The 20,340-nt window shown below is 46.1% G+C and overlaps 1 protein-coding gene across 1 annotated transcript in view; it reads left to right on the top strand.

Annotated features, from left to right (window-relative positions):
• COQ3 (coenzyme Q3, methyltransferase) overlaps positions 1-20,340 on the top strand; it is a 308,544-nt gene that overhangs the window by 146,191 nt on the left and 142,013 nt on the right. The gene's annotated exons all lie outside the window — the stretch shown is intronic.

Here is a 20,340-nt window from a genome sequence, read left to right as displayed (position 1 = left end):
GTAACATATCCCATTTGAGAAAAGCCATCATTTTACGGTGAAGCACCTTAATATCTTTGGAACTAGTTTGAAGTTTATGAGATGAATACTGGCCTTGCATCTTATCTAGAGCTGTGTGACACTAAGAAGTTTTGAGTATTATTTGAACAGTCATGAAGTCCAAGGACATGCATTGTTATTTTACTGTGTGTCACCTCCATCTGGTGCCTGGATTTATTTCATGCAAGTTAACCCCAGACCCTTGATCTCTGCTCGACATCACTGTACCAGAAAAATATTCCTGTGTTCCTGACTTACTTCCTTTTGAAAGGAGAGCAGCAGTACTGTATCTGGCCTTCAAGTGTCTTTAGTCTCTTCCTAAACTAGGGTCACCAGTGTTACAAGTACAAGTGCAATCGTTTCATGATGGCTAAAGCAACAGTTCAGTTTTAGATTTTACCAACACTTAATGTGTAGGAAATGTTGCGTTTGTTAAGCATCTCTGTAAAGTTGAGATTAAACAAACCTGAATATTGCACCGAAAGGGTAAACATGTATTTCACAGTTCTAACTGTTCACATTAAATTTAGATGTCTTGTTATATAAACATGTGAAAATTACTTTAGGCTTTGACATTCAATTTGTTGAGAAATGCAAGTAATGCTTATAACACTATTACATTTGTATCCACATCAGAGTAAAAATGATAAACTGTGTGTGGCACGTGGTTTTCCATTTACTTTTGCCACCAGGAGATCAGAAGTCTGTAATTTCTGTTCCCAGATGAAGTACATGAATTCATATTTTGTTACTAATATTGTGTTAAAATAAAAACTGAATTACACAGTTAAACTCCCAGACTCACTGATCTTTATTAAGTTATGCACTTTTATATCCATTTACTATGAGACTCCAAAAGAACCACACCTAACATTATCTTTAACATTTTTTATAAAAAACATGACTTGTTAAACCAATTAAGAAGATTGTAGTAAGAATCTTTGTATTCAACATCTTTGTATCATGTATAGTAAGGGTTAAAATGTGAAATTGCATTGTGTGCAAAGAAGCAAGTTAAAATAAGTTGTTTTTCTTGTAAAGAATTTGCTGACCAAAGAGGAATGCACAGATGTTACCTTGGTCCAGGCACAAGCTTATCTTGTGACTGACCTCTGACCATCTAAGGCTCCAGTATGTGAATTTATAGCCTTGACTGAAATTCCTTGTCTGGTAACCAGTTACTGTGTACGTGCAGAGAAGGGTATAAAAACCCATGTGAAGTGTACAGAAATTAGACTGCTGACATACCATGTACTTTGTAGCACGTCTCCATGCATGTAAAATAAACCTTTTTGCTTATTTTTATCTGCGTGATTCTTCCAGTATATGGTAAGAGTATTAAAATCTTTTGACAAAGATATCACATAAAACATGTATCATAGTGTTTACATATATGCACTCATTTTTTAAAATCACATAAGTTAGTCAAATGGAGAATAAATGTTATTCAAATGGTGATTATGCAATGAAAGGGAAGTCAGCACTAGTCATAAAAAGCAAACTCCTTCAGTGCCCCTTTAGTGGTCTGACTGTAAGCAGACTTCACTTCATTTCATTCGGGGGGGGGACTGACTAGCATTCAGCTTATTCTGCTTCATCATAAGATCTTATGCTATCTTTTTCATCCGTTCCTTAACTGAGGGGTTGTGGATCCGACTCTGGCCACTTCTGAAGATTTGGATCTGTAGCTTGAGCGTCTTCCCTTACCCATAATCCTCCTTTCTTGTAAGAATTACCCCAGATCTTATTTGCTGATTCAGCAAATGGATGCAGTCTCCTTAACTCGGGCATTTGGAGCGATATTTAGGCAAATGCCATCTTTATAACTTTTTTTGATTACATTTTTGCTGGCTCTTCCTCCCCCCACTTCATTCAAAACTTTGTATATATTAAAAGAAAAAAAAAATGATTTCTTTGTTTTCTGGTTTATCCTCCTCTTTTGACTTAGGCCTTTTTTGTACCTAAACTTTTTCCCTCCTACTGTTACCTGTGTACAGGTACCTCTGCCATACATGTAAACTGTCCAGATTTTCGTAGAATGTCTAGATTTTTAACTCATATTTTTGATCTGTTCCTGATAGAAAATTGTGTTTTCCTGCAAATCGGTGAGGACTGAATTCACTAAACAATGACAGACATTTGAGTTTCAGAATTTATATCCTTCATAAAATTCATGATAGCACAAAACCTTTTATTTTAGCAACTTTTTAAATTTGTAAAAGCAATATTTAAAATGTGTCCCTATTTTGGGGCATTTGTCTCCCATTGTTTTTGGCTTTGTCCAGATTTCTTATGCTAAGAAGTTGAGAGGAATGACCTCTACATATTGCCATTGTTGGTAATTGTGTCTTTCTATCATCTTGGCAATCTGTCACCCATTTTCTTCTACCTTTCCATTTTCTAGGTAGATACAGTGTCAGATAAGCCGATTGATTTAAAAAAAAAATGCACCGCCTGTGGGCACAAGATAAGCCGCGATGGTGCAGCGGTTAGCGTTGTCACCTCACAGCAAGAGGTTCTGTATGATTCTTGGCTGGAGCACCTTCTGTGTGGAGTCTGCGTGTCCTCCCCGTGGTCGAGTGATGTCTAAAGACATGCAGGTAGGTGCATGCATGCATGAATGGGCGTGCCTTCTTTGAAGGTTGGGCGTCGGGCTGGCAACTCGGCACTGTAAAATCCACTGCCAATCATTAGCAGACCAGAGTTCCACTGTGGTGAACCCTAACCTGGAAAAGCAAAAAGACTGTTTGTGGGCGCAAAATACCCAACTCCGATGCCCACCAAGGGGGCTGTGTGTGCATTGCTTGGGCTCTGCTAACTTAAATATTGAAAGTGAAGTCTGTGCGAGGTTGAACGCCACAGCAAGTTGGTCCCTTACTGTCAGCCTCTTCAACTTCTGTTTCTGCTGGAGCTCCCCCTTCCAAAAAGCCTCCTGAGAAGGCTAAAAGGGGATTCATCAGTCGAAAGTAAAGAGAGCAGGAAATGATTCCCTGATCGTTGTTCCTCTGTGATTTTGTGTTCAGCTCCACCTGAAAAAATTTCCAAACTAGCAGATCCATCAGGTCCATTGAATCCATCCAGGTCAAAGTTGAAATCTCCAGCTCACTGCGCCTCCACCTTTACTCCATTGTCGATTTCTTCTTGAATGGATTCACCCTTCCTCCAGGAGACTCGGAGAAGAACTTCCAGACCACCATGTACTTCATCATCTCTCAGGTCATCTAGGAGCCTAACCAATGATAATGTGGACTAGATGATGAGGAAGTTTTTCTAGGCCCATATTCAGTTGATAGTTATGCCAGTTCTGTCTCCCATCGGACCCCCGGGCAAGCCATCTACTACTACCCCATTGTTGACTCCTACTCTGACCCGACCTTCGATTTCTGAGCCATCAGACCTAAGAATCCCAAGTCTGTCTATGCTGGATCCAAAGGCTTGGTCTTCTTCAACTCCATTGACATTCCTGATCCAGTCTGCTCCGACCTTGTCAGAGCATGAGGGATCTGTGTGCAAAAGCCTCGGTGGATCCGAGGGTTTAGGATTGATGTTTATGCCCTCAGAGCTTCCGCTTCCTTTTAGAACCTCGGCATTGGACAGCTCAACTCTGACTTCTGCCTGGAGGCAGAGTCAAGGTGATGCTCTGAGCCATCCGGGGCAGGTGTTTTCCACTCCTGCAAGTTAGTTTCTCCTTTGTCTTCAATCTTTGAGGTAGCAGAGAGAGCTTTCTTCATTTCTGCAGATAAGACATGCGTGCCCCACCTTGGTCCACCCCTTTCACAACTGTCTGCTGTGGTCTCTGAACCTATACATCTTGCCTTATCAAGGCAGCTGGCCCATACAAGCTTTGAAGACAGCCCTCATTCAGGACCTCAGTCCAAACTTCTGAGTCCACTGTGGAGCATTCCACTGGGGAGCTCCCTCAGAAGTGTATGTGCAAGAGGAGGCACTTAGATTCTCCACAAGAATCCCTGACAGAAGACACTGATTTCAATGAGGAGGAAGGATCCCCCAGTTTACCCCTTGAGGATGTCTCCTTCAGTGAAATACTCAAGCTTTTGAGACAGAAAGGTGGTTGGTCTTCTGACCCCCTTTCCCAAGAGGAGTCAGTGTTCCTTGAGGCTTTTGGAATTGGCTCAGCTATGTCCCTGGTAGTCTCCCAGCAGATGAGATGGCAGACCTCATCTCTCACTGTGCATGGAAGGATCCAGATGTCACAGAGCCAATTCCTAAAAGACCTGACGAAGTACCTGGTTGCAGCTAAGGATTGAGCCCACTTTACCAAGGCTCCCCCCAGTAGATGCTATGGTGGTAGAAGCATCAACCAAGAAAGAACTTGCTGATCAAAGTTCTACCCTCCATTGCCCCATTAGAGGGTCCAGGACATTGGACAGGTTTGAGAAGTGCATATATGTGTCAATGACCTTTATCTTCAAGTCGTTGAACTACTTGGCATAGGACAGAAGACCTCAGAAGGACTTGATCAAAGAGTTTTCCAGTGCCCTCCCTTGGTCCATGTCTGTGTAGGTAAGAAGACTGTTTCCACACAACTGGCCATCCTACACTCAATATCGAATGCCTTTTTGAGGCCCATTTTCCATGCCTCAGGCGTTACTTCTAGAGTTGCTGTTTCAGGAATAACTATTGAAATGGCGTGCCTGGATGCATCACTATGACTTTGCAGAGCCTTTTCAAGTCATTGTTCATCAGTGCTCTATTTGATGGATCTACCTTATTTGATCCCACGGTTAAAGAAACCCTGTCCAGAAGTGAACAAGATGGAAAGATCTGTTTTTCTACACCTCAGAGAACCTTATCCCGGAATCAGAGAGGTGGCATAAAAATGTGGTTCCGGAAGTAGCAAGGCTGTTCCCAGGACTTCTATGGGGACAGATCCCCCATGGCAGAGGGGGGAACTCTAATAACAGACAATGCAGTTGTGGCAGAGGAGGCCCACAAAATCAGGGTTTTAGAGGTCCCTTCTCAGCGAAACCCTATCAGCAATCCTGAAGAGTTACCCAACTGCTGCGTTCTGGTGGCATTCAGGGCTGCTTATCCTTACATCTACAAACCTGGACAGCCATTATCAGACACTTGAGTGCAAAGGATTATTTACATATGTTATTACATACCCTTTTCCATATTGTCCCCAGTTCTACAAAACGTCTAGACATTCCATACAGTCAGAGAAAAGCAGCAGTCTTAGAAATACAAAAAATTGCTGGAAAAAAGAGTCATCCAGATGGTCCACCCAGACCAACAAGGATCAGAACTTACTCAAGATTCTTTTTGGTGCCAAAGAAAACTGGGGACCTGAAACCTGTCTTGTATCTCAGCAACTTAAACAGGTATGTCAAATGCTCCAAGTTTTGAATGGTCACAGTTCAGTCCATTCTGCCTCTTCTCTGTACATGGATGATTGGATGTGCTCAATAGGTTTCCAGGATGTGTACTATCACATCAAAATAGACAGGTGTTCCAGGAAATTTCTTTACTTCTGGCTGGGAGACAGTCATTACCAGTGGTTGCAGCTCACCTGAGACTGCTAGGATTCTGGGCGATTCCATATCTCGATGACTGGCTCATCTCTGCTCCTATCGGGCATCTACTGATTCAAGCTAGAGACTACTTGCTCCAACTGTGTCTTCAACCTGGCATCACAGTGAACTACGCCAAGTCTCAACTCTCCCCATTTCAAGTCCTGGAGTTCATTGGTGCTCGTCTGGACACGTTTACCCTAATCGCAAGTCTCCCTCCCTCAAGAGTAAATGTGTTAGAGTCAAATAACAAACCAGCTAACACTGAAGGAAGGCTTGTCAACAACACTCAAGTAGAAAACAGGCTTTATTAAGCAAACTCAGGAACATGAATTCAGGAACAGGAACACACTCGGTTTCAGTGCAGCAAGCAGACACAATGTATAGAGCCAGAGGTTTTCATATTGTCTTGAAACATAAATAATTATTAGGTTTCAAATGTAAAAGTGTTTTTTTTTTTCCCTCTATGACTTCCTAGCAGCTGCACACTTCTGAGAGAGATGTATTTTGACACAGAGGTTAAATTTTAAGTATCTGTTTATCCTGGGAACTGAAGCCAGGTGACAGAGTGATGTGATCCAAGATAACCCAGCAGTAATGTTGATTATTAATTTAAGAACTCTCTCAGAGAAAGACTGGGCATTTTGTATCTTGTCTTGGACCTAGAAACATCCATCATCTGCATTTGCCTTGCTCTGTAAGTAAGTTATTTAGGGCATAGTATCTTTTAGATATAAATAGGAATATAGCAAAGATTAGTTTAGATGTTTTCTGTATTTATTTGAGACTGTCCTGCAATGTTGCTTTAAAATATTTCCTGTGATTCTGAACTCAGTAGTTACTGTGATGTTTGAGTATTGTCTTGTTCTTTTATTATTTATTATTAAATATATTTAAACCTTTTAGTTGTGGCCGGTTTGTTTAGAGATATTTAAGCTCTTAGAGTACTTGCATATGTATTTGGTGACACTGTATAGGCCACTCCAGTAGCCTTGGTCTTGGTCACACTTACCATTTGGATAATAGTAACATTACACAGTAGGATTTGGGTACCCTTTGTAAGGGCCTTAGAGTATCTGATAAGTAGTGGTTGGTGGCAGTGGTAACTACCTGATAGTCTGGGCAGAAGGAGGCATAGCTAGTAGACCTGTGCCAGTCTTCCCCAGGAGTGTCTGTGTGTTTGTATATAAATCAAATCTGAAAGTGTGTGTGTGTGTGTGTGTGTGTGTGTGTGTGTGTGTGTGTGTGTGTGTGTGTGTGTGAGAGCTAGTTGGGCAGGGACACGAAGCACTGGTTGGGCAGAGGGGGTGCTGGAGGTTTTGGCTTGACCACTTGGCTGAGTTCTTAACCCTGTAGCTGAGCCAGTGGGGAGTCTTATTGGGGATCTGGAGAAAGAGGTAAAAACCAGCCCCAGACTGACTGTGATCTCGGTGTGCTCTTAAGGGAAATTGTACTTTACTATGTGTGTACTTGTAATCCCCCCAATGATGTACGTTCCTCACTGGTGCTAGTGGTGAGGATTGAGGCTCCATGATTACTGGGCCAGTGCAGGGGCGTGACATATTAACTTGTTAGCAGTGGTGGGATATCCACATCACGTATTAATTGGTTGACAGTGGTGAGTTAGCTGCATCACATAGGTTCATACTAGGCTATCTGCCCTAGGGCATTTATAAGCCTAGCCAGAGTGTGTTTGGCTTTCGCCACCCCTTGGAATGAGGATACTGTGCCCATTTAGGATTTAGTTTACTGCGCCTCTGTCTAGCAGTGACACAGAGATGACCCCCAGATAAACCTACGATCTCCCATCCACTCATCAAGATTTCTCTTGAAGAGAGTCAGTGAGGGGCTCTGCCTAACATGGACTGGGATTCTGTTCCAGAGTGAGGGGAGCCTCTGGGTTATGAATCTGTCCCTCCAGCATGTCCTATTTATTTCTGTGTTGAGGTTCAAATCACTCATTCTCGTGGTTCTGGTGGATTTGGATTTTCTGAGGTGGAGCATGTCCATTAATTCCGGATTGGACATGGCCTTGTATGTCAGGCATAGAGCGCCTCTGAGTAGGCGGCGACTGAATAGAGCTGGAGTTTCTTTAGCCGGGCAGCATATGGCATATGTTTGAGACCCTTGATCCTCTTGGTGAGGTACTTTTGGGGTCTTTCTAACTGCTGCAGGTGTCGGGTAAAGTACATCCCAAATGGGGCATTGTACTCAATTATGGGCCTGATAAGGGAGGGGTAAAGGGGCACAATGACCTCTCGATCTAGATGTGAATCCTTTCATGATAAGGTGGGCAATGTAGAAGGTCTTTCTAACCACTTTGGCAATGTGAGTGTCAAATGAGAGGTTACTGTCAACTTGGGTCCCTAGGTCCCTGATTACTTCTTCCATACTTAATGGATTACCACCTATGTGGTAATTTGTGGGTACTTTGTTCTTCCCAAAGGGTATGACTATACATTTTTTGGCGTTTAGTTTAAGGCCATGGCTCTGGCACCAGTTATCCGTTTCTATGAGACCTTTTTGAAGGATGCTTGTGTCCACTGGAGAATCAATTATGGTGCCCAGTTTGCAGTCATCTGCGAACTTGGTCAGCCACAATCCTCCTATGTTAGCTTGTACCTCAGAAAAATAAATGTTGAACAAGAGAGGTCCCAGGACCGAGCCCTGTGGGACGCCACTTGTGACTGGTTTAGAGTCTGACATGGCTCCAGCAATTCTGACCTTGTGGGTTCTGTCCTTGAGCCAGTTTGCAACCCATCTTATGACATAGGGGTTTACATTTAAGCTCGTGAGCTTGTCTATGATGCCCGAGTGGGGTATTGTGTCGTAGGCTTTTGCAAGGTCAAGGTAGGCTGTGTGAACTGCCTTACCCTCATCAATGGCCTTAGTGACTGTTTCAAAGAAGTCGACCAGGTTCAAGAAGCAGGATCTGCCCTTGACAAAGCCGAATTGGGTAGGATCCAATGTCTGTAGGTCCCCAATGTCATTGTTTATGAGATCCATAATGATCCTCTCCATAGCTTTGCAGACCAGGCTCGTCAAGCTTATGGGGCGGTAATTTCCAGGGTCCGTAGAGGCACCTCCTTTGTGGAATGGGACCACTGTTGCTGTGCGCCATTCTTTGGGAACATATCCTGTAGTAAGGCTAAGATTAAACAGCAGCCTTATGTGCGGGTTTAGTTCTTCTTGGAGTTCATGTATCACGTAACGCGGGACACCGTCTGGTCCCATTGATGCTGTGTTTTTAGCTTTGGAGAGGGCGGCTCTCACCTGGGCATCAGAGATGTCAGGGAGGCAACACTCTGCTGGGATAGATATTTGTCCTTTTGGGTGGGGAGGGTAGGGAGAAATTTGCACTGAACCTGTCTGCCAATATGTTGGCAATATCTGTGGGTTCAGTGTATTTTTTGTCATTTTGGACTAATTCTGAGCATATCTGGGAGTTTCCACCCAGGTTTCTAACATAACTAAAGAAGGCCTTTTGATTGTCTTTAGTGTCTTGTGCAATTTTTCTCTCAAAGTTGGCCTTGGATGATTTTATGAGTGATTGTAGTTTTTTGCTAGTACTGATCAGAGATCCCTTCCCTTTTATGGATTTTGCTCTATCATGTAGTAGCTTCCTCCTTCTGTTGTATAGTTTATTAATGGCTAGGGTCCACCAGACAGGACGCCTGCCTTTGGGAGAATGGGTCTTGGTTTTATTTGGGATTGCATGATTCATGCATTCTTGAAGGTGTCCATAGAATGCGTTTATATAGGATTCAGTGGAGTGGGCTATGGTTTCCACTGGCCCTGGAGCCTTGAAGGATACCACTTCAGTCTTAAGAAGTGTGAAGTCAGCTTTTGAGAATTTCTTCACTGTGGTCTTCTGTGCTCGAGGTGGGGGCAGGATGTGGATTTCCATTGAGATTAATTTATGCTCTGATCTCACCAATGAGGGGTATACTTCCAGTGTGGAGCATTGTGTCCCCATGTTTGTGATGATCAGGTCTAATATGTTATCCCCTCTTGTGGGAGTGGTGACTAGTTGTTCCATAGCATTTGAGTTTATGAATTCTAGGAACCTTTGGGCTAGGGTGTTGGGGCTTGAGTAATGCTCCCAGTCTATGTTTGGGTAGTTGAAGTCTCCCAATATGATGGTGTTTGGAGAGACATTCATATTCTCCAGTGTCTTTAGGAAGGCTGAGTGGGGTTCCTGAGTTTGAGAGGGTGGTCTGTAGCATGCTACAAACTGTAGAGCAGTTTTGCCTACGGTTAGTTGCACATGGATGGTCTCCGATGCTTCGTGCATTGCCATTAACCTGGAGGTGTGGGTATATTTGATGAATATGGATACTCCCCCTCCTTTTGTGGTTCGGTCCAAGTTTTGGGGCTGAAAAGTATGATATGATGTATAACCTGGTAGTGCTGGGGTGCTCTCGGGAGCCTTGAACCAGGTTTCTGTCACTTCACAGACATCTATGTTCTCCATACGGAGGAGGGCTTCTAGAGCATGCATCTTGAGGTTTAGACTTCTGGCGTTGAGCAGCATTACTCTTAGTTTTTTTCCACTTGTGTTATCGAGGGAGGTGGGTTTGTCTTTTGAGCCTTGCCTAAAAAAGGCACTATGGGGGCGGCAAGAGCCTTTGCCAATATCCAGAAGCCCAGGGGTGACAGGTGCAAGCCATCCCTTGCGAAGCAGCGTGGCTTGTCGAGCATGTCATCCCAAGCAGACAGACATTGGATCGCCCTAGAATGACACCAGTAATTAAGCCAGTTGTTAAAACTGATCATTTTGTCTTCGTACTGTGGCATCATTCTTGGTGAGGGTAAGATGCTGCTCAAGGTCAGGGTCATACCGGCCTTGGCTACATAATCAGAGAGCTCCTCTATGTCTCTCTTCATGTAGTCCAGGGAGGTATGTCTCAGGTCGTTCACACCAGCATGGACAATGACCGAGTCATATTTGTACTTGCTTTGGAGTGACCTGAGTGCTTGTGTTATGTGGCGGATTCTAGCGCCCGACAGGCAGCTTACTGTAACCCTCTCCTTGTTCAGCCTGGTGAGCGGGACGTCAGTGTGTCTGACTATAGAGTTACCTATTACAAGTGTATCAGGCATGTTGTTTGGCCTTAAGGGCTGTGACTGTTTGGCACACTGACTTTGTGAATTATGTGTTGCATGTGTTATGTTTTGAGGTAGTGGTTGCTTGGAAGTCTGCGTTGGAGGTCTCTGTTGTTTAGGCAGATTTTTATTTAGAGCCTCCAAGTAAGTTTTTGTGTGTTTATTTGTTTGGTTTGCAGTTGTGGTAGGTCTATGTGAGACTGGGTTTGTGGTGTGTGTGGTTACCTTCACCTCCTGACTGGCTTTGCCAGCACTGAGTCGAGAGAGCTCAGCCTCCAGTTTGGCTATATAGTTGCATCTCTCACATATATTTGTATTTGTTGGGAGGAGGAGAGGGTTGTCTGTATACATGAGGCAGTTGTAACATTGCCTCAAGATTCCAAGATTCACCAGCTGAACCAGAGAGGACGCCAGCAACTGACCCTTCGACATGCTAGAATAGTGTAAAGGATTGCTGTGTAACTGAGTCAGAAAGGACCTATAGGGGAAGGGGTACTCAAGGGGATTTTAGGTTGATGTAGTGCTTTCTTTTTTGTTAAAAAGTGCTTTACTTATGTAAAATGCTTTTAGGAGCAAGTACTGGGCTTTTTAGATAGAGAATAGAATGTTTAGATTGAGAGTTAGAGCAGTTCTAAGGGAAAAACTGAAGAGCAGACTTTGCGGAGCCAGGAATAGTTTACACTTAGCCAGCGCTGCCCGATGCTGCGCTATGTGCAACTTTCCCGCAAAAGTGAGCTAAAGCTGGCTTTATAGCAGGGGGTTAGAAAGAGCTAGGAAATGGCCCAAAACAGCCAATAAGCTACAAGTTACTGGGCTGGAACCACTCCTTAAGGGACAGATAGGCTGCTCAGAGCTCCCCACTCCCACTGGTGAACAAAGAAGCTTCCTCCTATCCAAACAAGGATATGGACAACACAGGAACTATGACACAGCCCAGAGATCAGCAAAATCTGAAGACTGGACTATTCTAGTTCAGTAAAGGCGGAAATAAGGATATTTTTTTTGTTTTTTTTTCACAGAGAAACAGAAAATAGATGCAGTGGCAACAGTAAATGCTTTAAATTGGCTAGCGCACTTGACTGTGTAGCCTACCAGTTAAATTAAGCAAAAACAAACTTTCAAAGTGCAAAAAGTACAGAACACAAACAGTAATGCAGTAAATCAACTTTGCAGAGCTTATTTAGTTATAGAAACTCGCTTTTAGGCGAAATAAAGCAGTTGGAGATAAAAAGTCAAAAAAATACTTATGAATCAATGGAAAGTCACTCTTCCACTCGCTGCTGCTTGTAGAACTCTGCAGGACACCATGAGGAGCTGTGCTGAGTCAAATACAAGCGCAAAAGCATGCTAAAGCGGGCTTTATAGCAGGGGATTAGAAAGAGCTAGGAAATGGCCCAAAACGGCCAATAAGCTACAAGTTACTGGGCTGGAACCATTCCTTAAGGGACAGATAGGCTGCTCAGAGCTCCCCAATCCCACTGGTGAACAAAGAAGCTTCCTCCTATCCAAACAAGGATATGGACAACACAGGAACTATGACACAGCCCAGAGATCAGCAAAATCTGAAGACTGGACATATTAATTGGCTTGTAGTGGTGTGGATATTTAATTCCTGTAGCCTATGTACAGTGGTCACTGAAGGTGTTTGTACTCTCACCCCGTGAGCATTCAGAGTTCATATCACAATTGTTTTATGTTTTTTTGTTGGCTTAGTTAGTCAGGGTGAGCAGGCAAGCATGTCAGCAGAAGAGTATGGCAAGCTGAGAAGGAGCCAGTTGGCTGAAATGTGCCACGCTAAAGGACTGGTACAAGCCAACTTAACTAAAGCAGACATGATTGCAGCTGTAGTCACAATTGCATCACAGAATAGCAACCAGGAGGACAATCAGACTGGCCGTGGAGATGTACAACTCTCAGAAAATGGACAGCTCAACCTTTCTACAGAGGACTTAAAAATCCGTCTGGAGTTAGAGACTTGAGTTGGAGGCCAAGCATTTGGAAATAGAAGCAGCAGAGAGACTGAGACATCTGGAGGCTGAGGAGGATGAGAGGCAGAGGCAACATGAAAAGGAGATGCTGACTCTTCGTCAGAGTCATGGAGGTAATGGGGAAGGGAGTAACTGAACCCCAGAAGCAACAAAGGTCAGTAAATTTCTTCCACAATTTACAGGGGGATAATTTTGATAGTTTCATTCATATGTTTGAGAGGGTATGTAAACAGTATAATGTTGACCAAGGGCTCTGGGTATGGTTCCTGAACCCCTTAGTCCATGATAAAGCTGTAACTGTAATTTCTAAACTCTGTGATACCAATTGTTTAAATTATAATCCAGTCAAAATGTGTTTGTTAGAATGCTTTAAGTTAACACCTGAAGCTTATAGGAAAAGGTTTCATGAGCATAGATGCAAGGCAGATGAAAGTGTGTGTGAATATATTGCTGAACTCAGCACTTTTTCCATAGGTGGGTAAGTGGCTGTCAGGTCACCACTGTTGAAGGGCTGGCAGACCTTTTGGTGAGGGAAAAAGCCCTTAGCACTTTGCCTGAGGACATGACAATCTAGTTAGCTTATAGACAATGCAATACTACAGATGAATTGGGGAAGAAGGAAGACCTATACCTAGCAAGCAGGGCATCACTGCACAGGAAAGGGACACCCAGTGCTGCTCATGGGTCTAAGGGAACCCATGGTGGGCAGCCCAGACTGCCCTAACAGAGTCTGCCAGTAGCAGGGGAAGCCATTAGTCCAGGTACACGTCCAGTTAACTTCATTTGCTCAGCAACTTGTGGGTATTGGATCCGATTCAGATCCGAGCCAGCAGCTTTCCAAGCTAAAAGATCTCCGCTCCAAGCTCCTCCCCCTACCCACAATGCCCTGCCATCTCCCTCTAACCCTCAGATCTCGTTTGCCGCGGTTTCTGTAAGCTTCTCAGAATGAGCTCCGAGCATGGTACTGAGTTTAGCATAAAAAAATTTAATTTTCTGTCAAACATTCTCTGTCTTTGTGTGTGTGAACACCCTCTTAACTTTCTTAGCCTTTCTGGGTAGTTTTAATCTTTTTTGGTTAAGTTAAATTTATTCCCCTCCCCCCTCTGCGTGTGTGAAGGTGTGTGTGTGGGCCTGTTTTCTTTTGCATAATGTCTGAAGGCCCTAAAGCTATTTTCTCTAAATTTACCGAGTGTTGCCATAAGTTGTCCCCAGCGGATGGCCACACTCGGTGCGTCATTTGCCTGGAGGTTGATCACCTCTCTTCGGGCTGCACTATTTGTGCAGCCTTCAACCCCAGGGCTTTGAAGGATAGGAGGATGAAGCTTATTCTTGCGGGCCTTTTGCCCCCGGATTCTGCTTCGTCCTCGTCCTCCTCCTCCTCCTCTGTGGCGCCAGCCACGGCTGCCCCACCTGACGCTTCCAATCCCCTGGCTGGGACTCAACCTCCCTAGTTGGCCCAGGAGGAAAAGGACGGCAAAAAGAAGGACAAAAAGGATAGGGAGAGAGAGAAAGAAAGGCATCGCAGCCACAAGAGGTGGTCTGATTCGACCCCTTCGGCACCGCCGTCCAAACAGCTTGTCTCTCCCCTTAAGGTCTCCGGGCCTTCCCTCTCCCGGCTCCATTCTCCACGTTTCTCTCCGGAGCCGGAGGAGGAGACCTGGTCACCTTCGAGGTCGTTTAGGCAGCCTTCCCAGCCAGCCTCGGTGGCCTCATCTAGATCTACGAGAAGTTTATCGGACACAGACATGGACCGGATGATGCATCGATTTCTCCAGGCCCAGTTGCAGATGGGACTGCTCTTGTCCCCCCCCCCCCGAGGGGGAGCTCGACACCTTTTTTTGCCCCCATTGCTCCTTCTCCGACCTGCTATCGGGGTTCGGAGCTGTCGGATCCGACTAGATTCAGAGCCGGGGTAGGGTCGACGCCGACAGCGTTTCCTACTTCAGCGCCGACTGTACCCTCGAGTCTGTCGGATCCGTTTTTGGATCCGAGCTCTCGGGGCCGTGAGTTGAGCATCGGATCCGGAGGGGTTAGCGGGCCTTCGGCTCCGTTAAGGTCGGGGCACACTACCCTTTCGGATCTGATCGGGTCACCTTCGGCACTGGTCTTCACGTCTAATCCGAGTGGACTGCTTTCGGATCCGAGGGAAAGCAGTTCTCCCTCGGCATTCAACGTCGTGGAGAGAGTCCTTTCAAGGGATTCGAGGCCCCAGGCTCTTGCTACGGATCCAACCGCCATTCCCACTCAGACGGGCCTGTCTTCCATCAACTGGCCCCAGGGACAGCCTGCGCCTACGTCCCAGATTGTTCCCGTAGAGGAACAGGACATTGTTGGTGAGGCCTCTTCGGACAGCCCCCCCCGAGGAGGTCCCTCACAAACGAAAGTGCAAGAAGAGGCACTTGGACTCACCTGAGTCCCTCACGGAGGACACGGACTTAGAGGAAGGGGAAGGTTCCCCAAGGTCACCCCCCGAAGACGTCTCCTTTGGAGACATTATGGAAATGTTACGCATTAGAGGGGGGTGGTCTGCCCAAAACCCTTCCTCGGATGAGTCTGTGTTTCTGGAGGAGTTTGACACAGGCCCATCCACCTCTTGGGTGTCCCCTTCTGCCGACCCCCTGGTAGACCTCATATTTACCAGGGCATGGAAGGAGCCGGACACTGTCGAGCCAATACCCAAGAGACTGGACAGGATCCTCAGCCCTCCCACGGACAGGACAGTTTGGAGCAAGGGTGCCTCAGTGGATGCCATGGTGGTGGCGGCTGCCACTAAAAAGGAATTAACACAGGAGAGTTCCTCGGTGCATCCTCCAGACAAGGAGTCTCGGATGATGGACCGCCTTGGAAAGCGGATGTTCTCTTCTGCGACCTTCTCTGTAAGGTCACTGAATTATATGGCCATGTGATTCGGCTCCAGTGGGACCTGATTAAAGAGTACGCTGGGTCACCTCCAGAGTCCATGTCGGCCGAGGACAAGCGGACCTTCAAGGCTCGAATGGTCACTCTCAAGTGAATTACCAACACATCTATGCGGCTTCTCTCCCATGCTACGGAGGGAGCGGCTAGAGCTAGCGGAACGGGCGTCGTCTTACGTAGACAGGCCTGGCTCCGTCTCTGCAATTTTGCGGAACCTTTCAAGGCATCCTTCGTGAACGCCCCTTTTGACGGTTCTACGCTCTTCGGCAAAACCGTCCGCGATACGCTTCTCCAGAGTGTGAAAGACGGGAAGACGTTGTCTGCCATCGGGATCCTCTTCTCGGCTCCTCGGAGGTCCTACTCCAGGAACCAAAGAGGACAAAAGAAGATGTGGTTCCGGAAAGCTCAACAATCCCATTTCGCTCTGGATCCCTCGTCTTTCAGAAGCAAAGGAGGACAGGGTAGACGCTGGCCCAGAGGCAGAGGGAGGCCTAAGAATTTTGGGTCGAGCGAACCTTTTTCGGATCGACCCACACAGCAGCCCTGGAGGCAGTCGGGAGGTGCTTCTTGGAACACCTAGCAAATTGGGAGTCCACTACGACAGATCACTGGGTGCTCTGAATCATATCCAGAGGCTATTCAATCCCTTTCCTAACTTATCCTCCCCGGTCAAGAGGACTCCCCGATGTTCCACCCGATCAGAGGGAGGCAGCAGCATCAGAAATTCGAGGGCTGCTAAGAAAAAGAGCTGTCCAGCACGTCCCACTCGAGCAATCCGGATCAGGCTTTTACTCCAGGTTCTTTTTGGTGCCAAAAAAGACGGGGGACTTGGGACCCATTCTCGACCTGTCCACACTGAACCTGTCAGTCGCCAAAGAAAAATTCCGGATGGTCACTATTCAGTCCATTCTCCCACTTTTGCAGGAGAATGACTGGATGTGCTCGATAGACCTCAAGGATGCATACTACCACATTCTTATGGACAGATGATCCAGAAGGTTCCTCTGCTTTTGGCTGGGAGCCAGCCATTATCGGTTCAGGTTCCTACCCTTCAGTCTCACCACAGCCCCCAGGGTGTTCACCAAAGTCATGGCAATTGTAGGGGCCCACCTGAGGCTACAGGGAATACAGGTCTTTCTGTACTTGGACGACTAGCGCATAACCGCCCCCACCAGGCATCAACTCTGCTCAGGCAGGGACTATTTCTTACATCTAGCCCACCATCTAGGGCTCACGTTCAACCACAAGAAATCCTCCCTTCAACCTACTCAAATTCTGGAATTCATAGGGGCCAGGATAGACACTACACAATCCAGAGTCTTTCTGACAGCTGACAGACTTTGCAGTCTAAGCCTTCACATTCTAGATCTTTTACAATCATCAGCCTCCCCAGCGGAACTCGTCCTGAGGGCCCTGGGATCCATGGCAGCGGCCATCAATCTGTCACCTTTCGCTCGCCTGAAGATGAGAATCCTTCAATGGACATTGCAAGTTCAGTGGTCCATTCTATTTCACCCCCTGTCTACACCTATTCCCCTCAGCAGGATTTGCAGGGAGTCGCTTCTTTGGTGGCTCCGCTCCAGAGATCTCCGAGAAGGCCACCCCTTCGTTATACCCCCTCCCCAAGTCACGGTGACCAGGGACGCATCTCTCCTCGGGTGGGGTGGGCATTGCATGGGCAGATACGTCCAAGGCATGTGGACTCTCACAGAGACCTCACTGCATATCAGTGTCCTGGAGATGAGGGTGGTGCTTCTAGCGTTTCAGGCTCTCCATCCCCTTCTTCCTCCAGGAGCTATTGCAGTTCAAACAGGCAACATGTCGGTAGTCTGGTACATAAGCAAACAGGGGGGAACCAGATCTTATCCACTTTGCAGGGAGGGTGAGAGTATGGGAATGGGTGATATCTACCAACCGCTTTCTCATAGCAATGCACATTCCGGGTCGGTCAAACATCTTAGCGGACAGGTTGAGTCGAACAATCCTCTCACCTTATGAGTGGTCTCTGAACCCAGCAGTAGCGAAACAAATCTTCCTCGAATGGGGTCAACCTTGCTGCGATCTCTTCGCCTCGCCTTCGAACACAAAGTGCAGCGAGTTCTTCGCTCTGATTCCCCCACCAGGGGAAGCCCCCAGAGATGCTCTAGTTCATGCTTGGCCATCCGGTCTTCTGTATGCTTATCCTCCTCTTCCATTGATGACAAAATTCTTGCAGAAAGCTCGTTGGTTGGGGAGCAGAGCTATCCTCATAGCCCCATTCTGGCCTCGTCAAACCTGGTTCCATTACCTGCAGTCTCATCTAGTACATCCTCCCTGGATTTTAGATCCCAATCTGGATCTGATCTCTCATCCATTAGGATTGAAGACCCCCGACCTGGACTACCTCAAGCTCTCAGCTTGGTTGATCCAGTTCCCTTAATGGCTAGGACTCCCGGTATATCTTCCTCAGTTAAGGCCATCCTGGTGGCCGCCCATAAACCGTCTACCAGGAAAATCTACAAGAGTAAATGGAAACGTTTCTCTGTCTGGGCGGAGCACAGGAACTTGGACCCCTTCACGGCTCCTATCCCAGCAGTTCTAGACTTTCTTTCCCATACTTTTAATCAAGGAGCTAGTGCTTCTACTATTAAAGTTCAGTTGGCAGCTATTTCCCACTACCACGTTGGAAACAGTTCAGGCTCCCTAGCGTCCTCCAGGATTTGCAAAACATTCATGAAAGGAACCTTTTTGTTAAGACCCCCTATTAAAGATGCAGTGCCTCCATGGGATCTTACCCTAGTTCTTCAAGCTCTGACTGGGCCTCCTTTCGAACCCGCGGCTTCAGTCGACTTAAAATATGTATCTTGGAAGACCGTCTTCCTGATTGCCATTACATCTGCTAGGAGGATATCGGAGCTTCACGCTCTTTGCAGTAAGCCTCCATACATCATCTTTCATAAAGACAGGGTCTCCCTCAGGACTAATCCCTCCTTTCTGCCGAAAGTTTCTCCAGAAGCCAATATCAACCAGTCCATCAATCTTCCTGTCTTCTTTCCTAATTTCCAAAACAGAGGAGAATACAGACTTCATTGTCTGGATGTTCACAGACAGTTACGTTTTTACTTAAACAGAACAGCAGATCTTTGAAAATCTGATGAACTTTTTGTTTCCTTTGCAAAATCCTGTCTGGGGAAACCAGTCACTAAAGTAACCTTAGCTAGATGGATTTCCCAATGCGTCCTCCTCGCATACAAAAGTTCTGGTCATCCTGAGCCCCTGAGAGTGCAAGCCCATTCTACCTGATCTATGGCTACTTCTGCTTATTTCTGGTCAAGGGTTTCTTTGGATGACATTTGCTCAGCAGCTACTTGGGCTTCCTCTCATACCTTTATTACACACTATAAATTGGATTTAATATCCAGAGGACGTGCATCTTTTGGCTCCGCAGTGCTCCGGAATATCCTTCCATAAGGGCCTCCCAAGTTGCTGGTAGCTGGGGACTCTGTCCCACAGGTTGCTGAGCAAATGAAGTTAACTACTTCAGATAAAGAAATTATGTACTCACCATAGCGTTCCATCTGAGTAGGTAACTTCATTTGTCTGCAACCGACCCTCCCTCCATCTCCCGGACCCTTGGTTCATTATCAAAGGATCAGGATATGCATTTTTCAGTTGACATCAGGTGGAATGTATTGTAATCCTTTTCTGTGTTATAGAATTTTCCTATTGCCTTTTTTTCTGGCAAACTCGATCTGAGGGTTAGAGGGAGATGGCAGGGCATTGTGGGTGGGGGGAGGAGCTCGGATCTTTTAGCTTGGAAAGCTGCCAGCTTGGATCCGAATCGGATCTGATACCCACAGGTTGCAGACAAATAAAGTTACCTACTCAGATGGAACGTTATGGTGAGTACATAACTTCTTTTTTTTAATGCAACCAGTAGGGCCAAGTAGCATATAGATGTCCATGGAAGCAAGGTGGGGAACAAAAGGTGGGAGAGCCAGTAAGTGGGAATGACAAAATGCTAGTAGAAAATTGTCTTGAAACAACAAGGGTACCAAATTAACACCCTGCAGATGTCCTGATAGGGAATGATTTTGATAATACAGTACCATGTGTTCATGCAGTTACACGTAGTCAGGCTTGGAGATAAGCATGTGGGTCTGGTAGCCTGGGGAGACCCAGACAGACTGCACACTTGTAGCCAGGACTGATAAGGTGGTTACTTCAGGGAGGGAGCTGCCCTGTAGCAGTGAGACTGAAGGTGAGTCACAGGTGCTTGTGGGAACTGATGTTCCCTTGGACAGAGTGACTGCAAGGGCAGAGGTGAGTAGTAGTACTCAGGCTGACAGTGAGGCACTGCTATCAGAAGATACCAGACTTTCTGTGGAAAGGGAGCTGGGAAGGGTCATAAAGGTAGAGTTGAGACAGGCTGAGATTTTGGACCCTACCTTACAAAGCTTGAGGGAAGTAGCTAAGGATGCACCTGATTCTCATGGAAAAGGGGAGGAGTCTGTATACTGGAGCAAAGGCTTACTGTATAGAGAGAAGACCCCCTGAGGGAGGGCTAGATGGTGAAGGCAGTACAGCAGTTGGTAGTGGCCAGAGCCTCCCTTCTGGCACTTCTAGCCATAGCCTACGACATTAATTTTGTAGGTCATATGGGCATAAAGCATACCAAGAGACGTATTATGCAGAATTTTGTATTGACCTGGGATTGCAAGGGATGTAACTGGGTACTGCAGAACCTATGAGCAGTGGCAAAAAGTAGGCAAGGCAAG

This window comes from Protopterus annectens, chromosome 1.part0, assembly GCF_019279795.1.
Source record: "Protopterus annectens isolate FY-2018-M chromosome 1.part0, PAN1.0, whole genome shotgun sequence".
In the NCBI taxonomy this organism is placed as follows: Eukaryota; Metazoa; Chordata; order Ceratodontiformes; family Protopteridae; genus Protopterus; species Protopterus annectens.
This window is presented reverse-complemented; position numbering and strand designations above follow the sequence as displayed.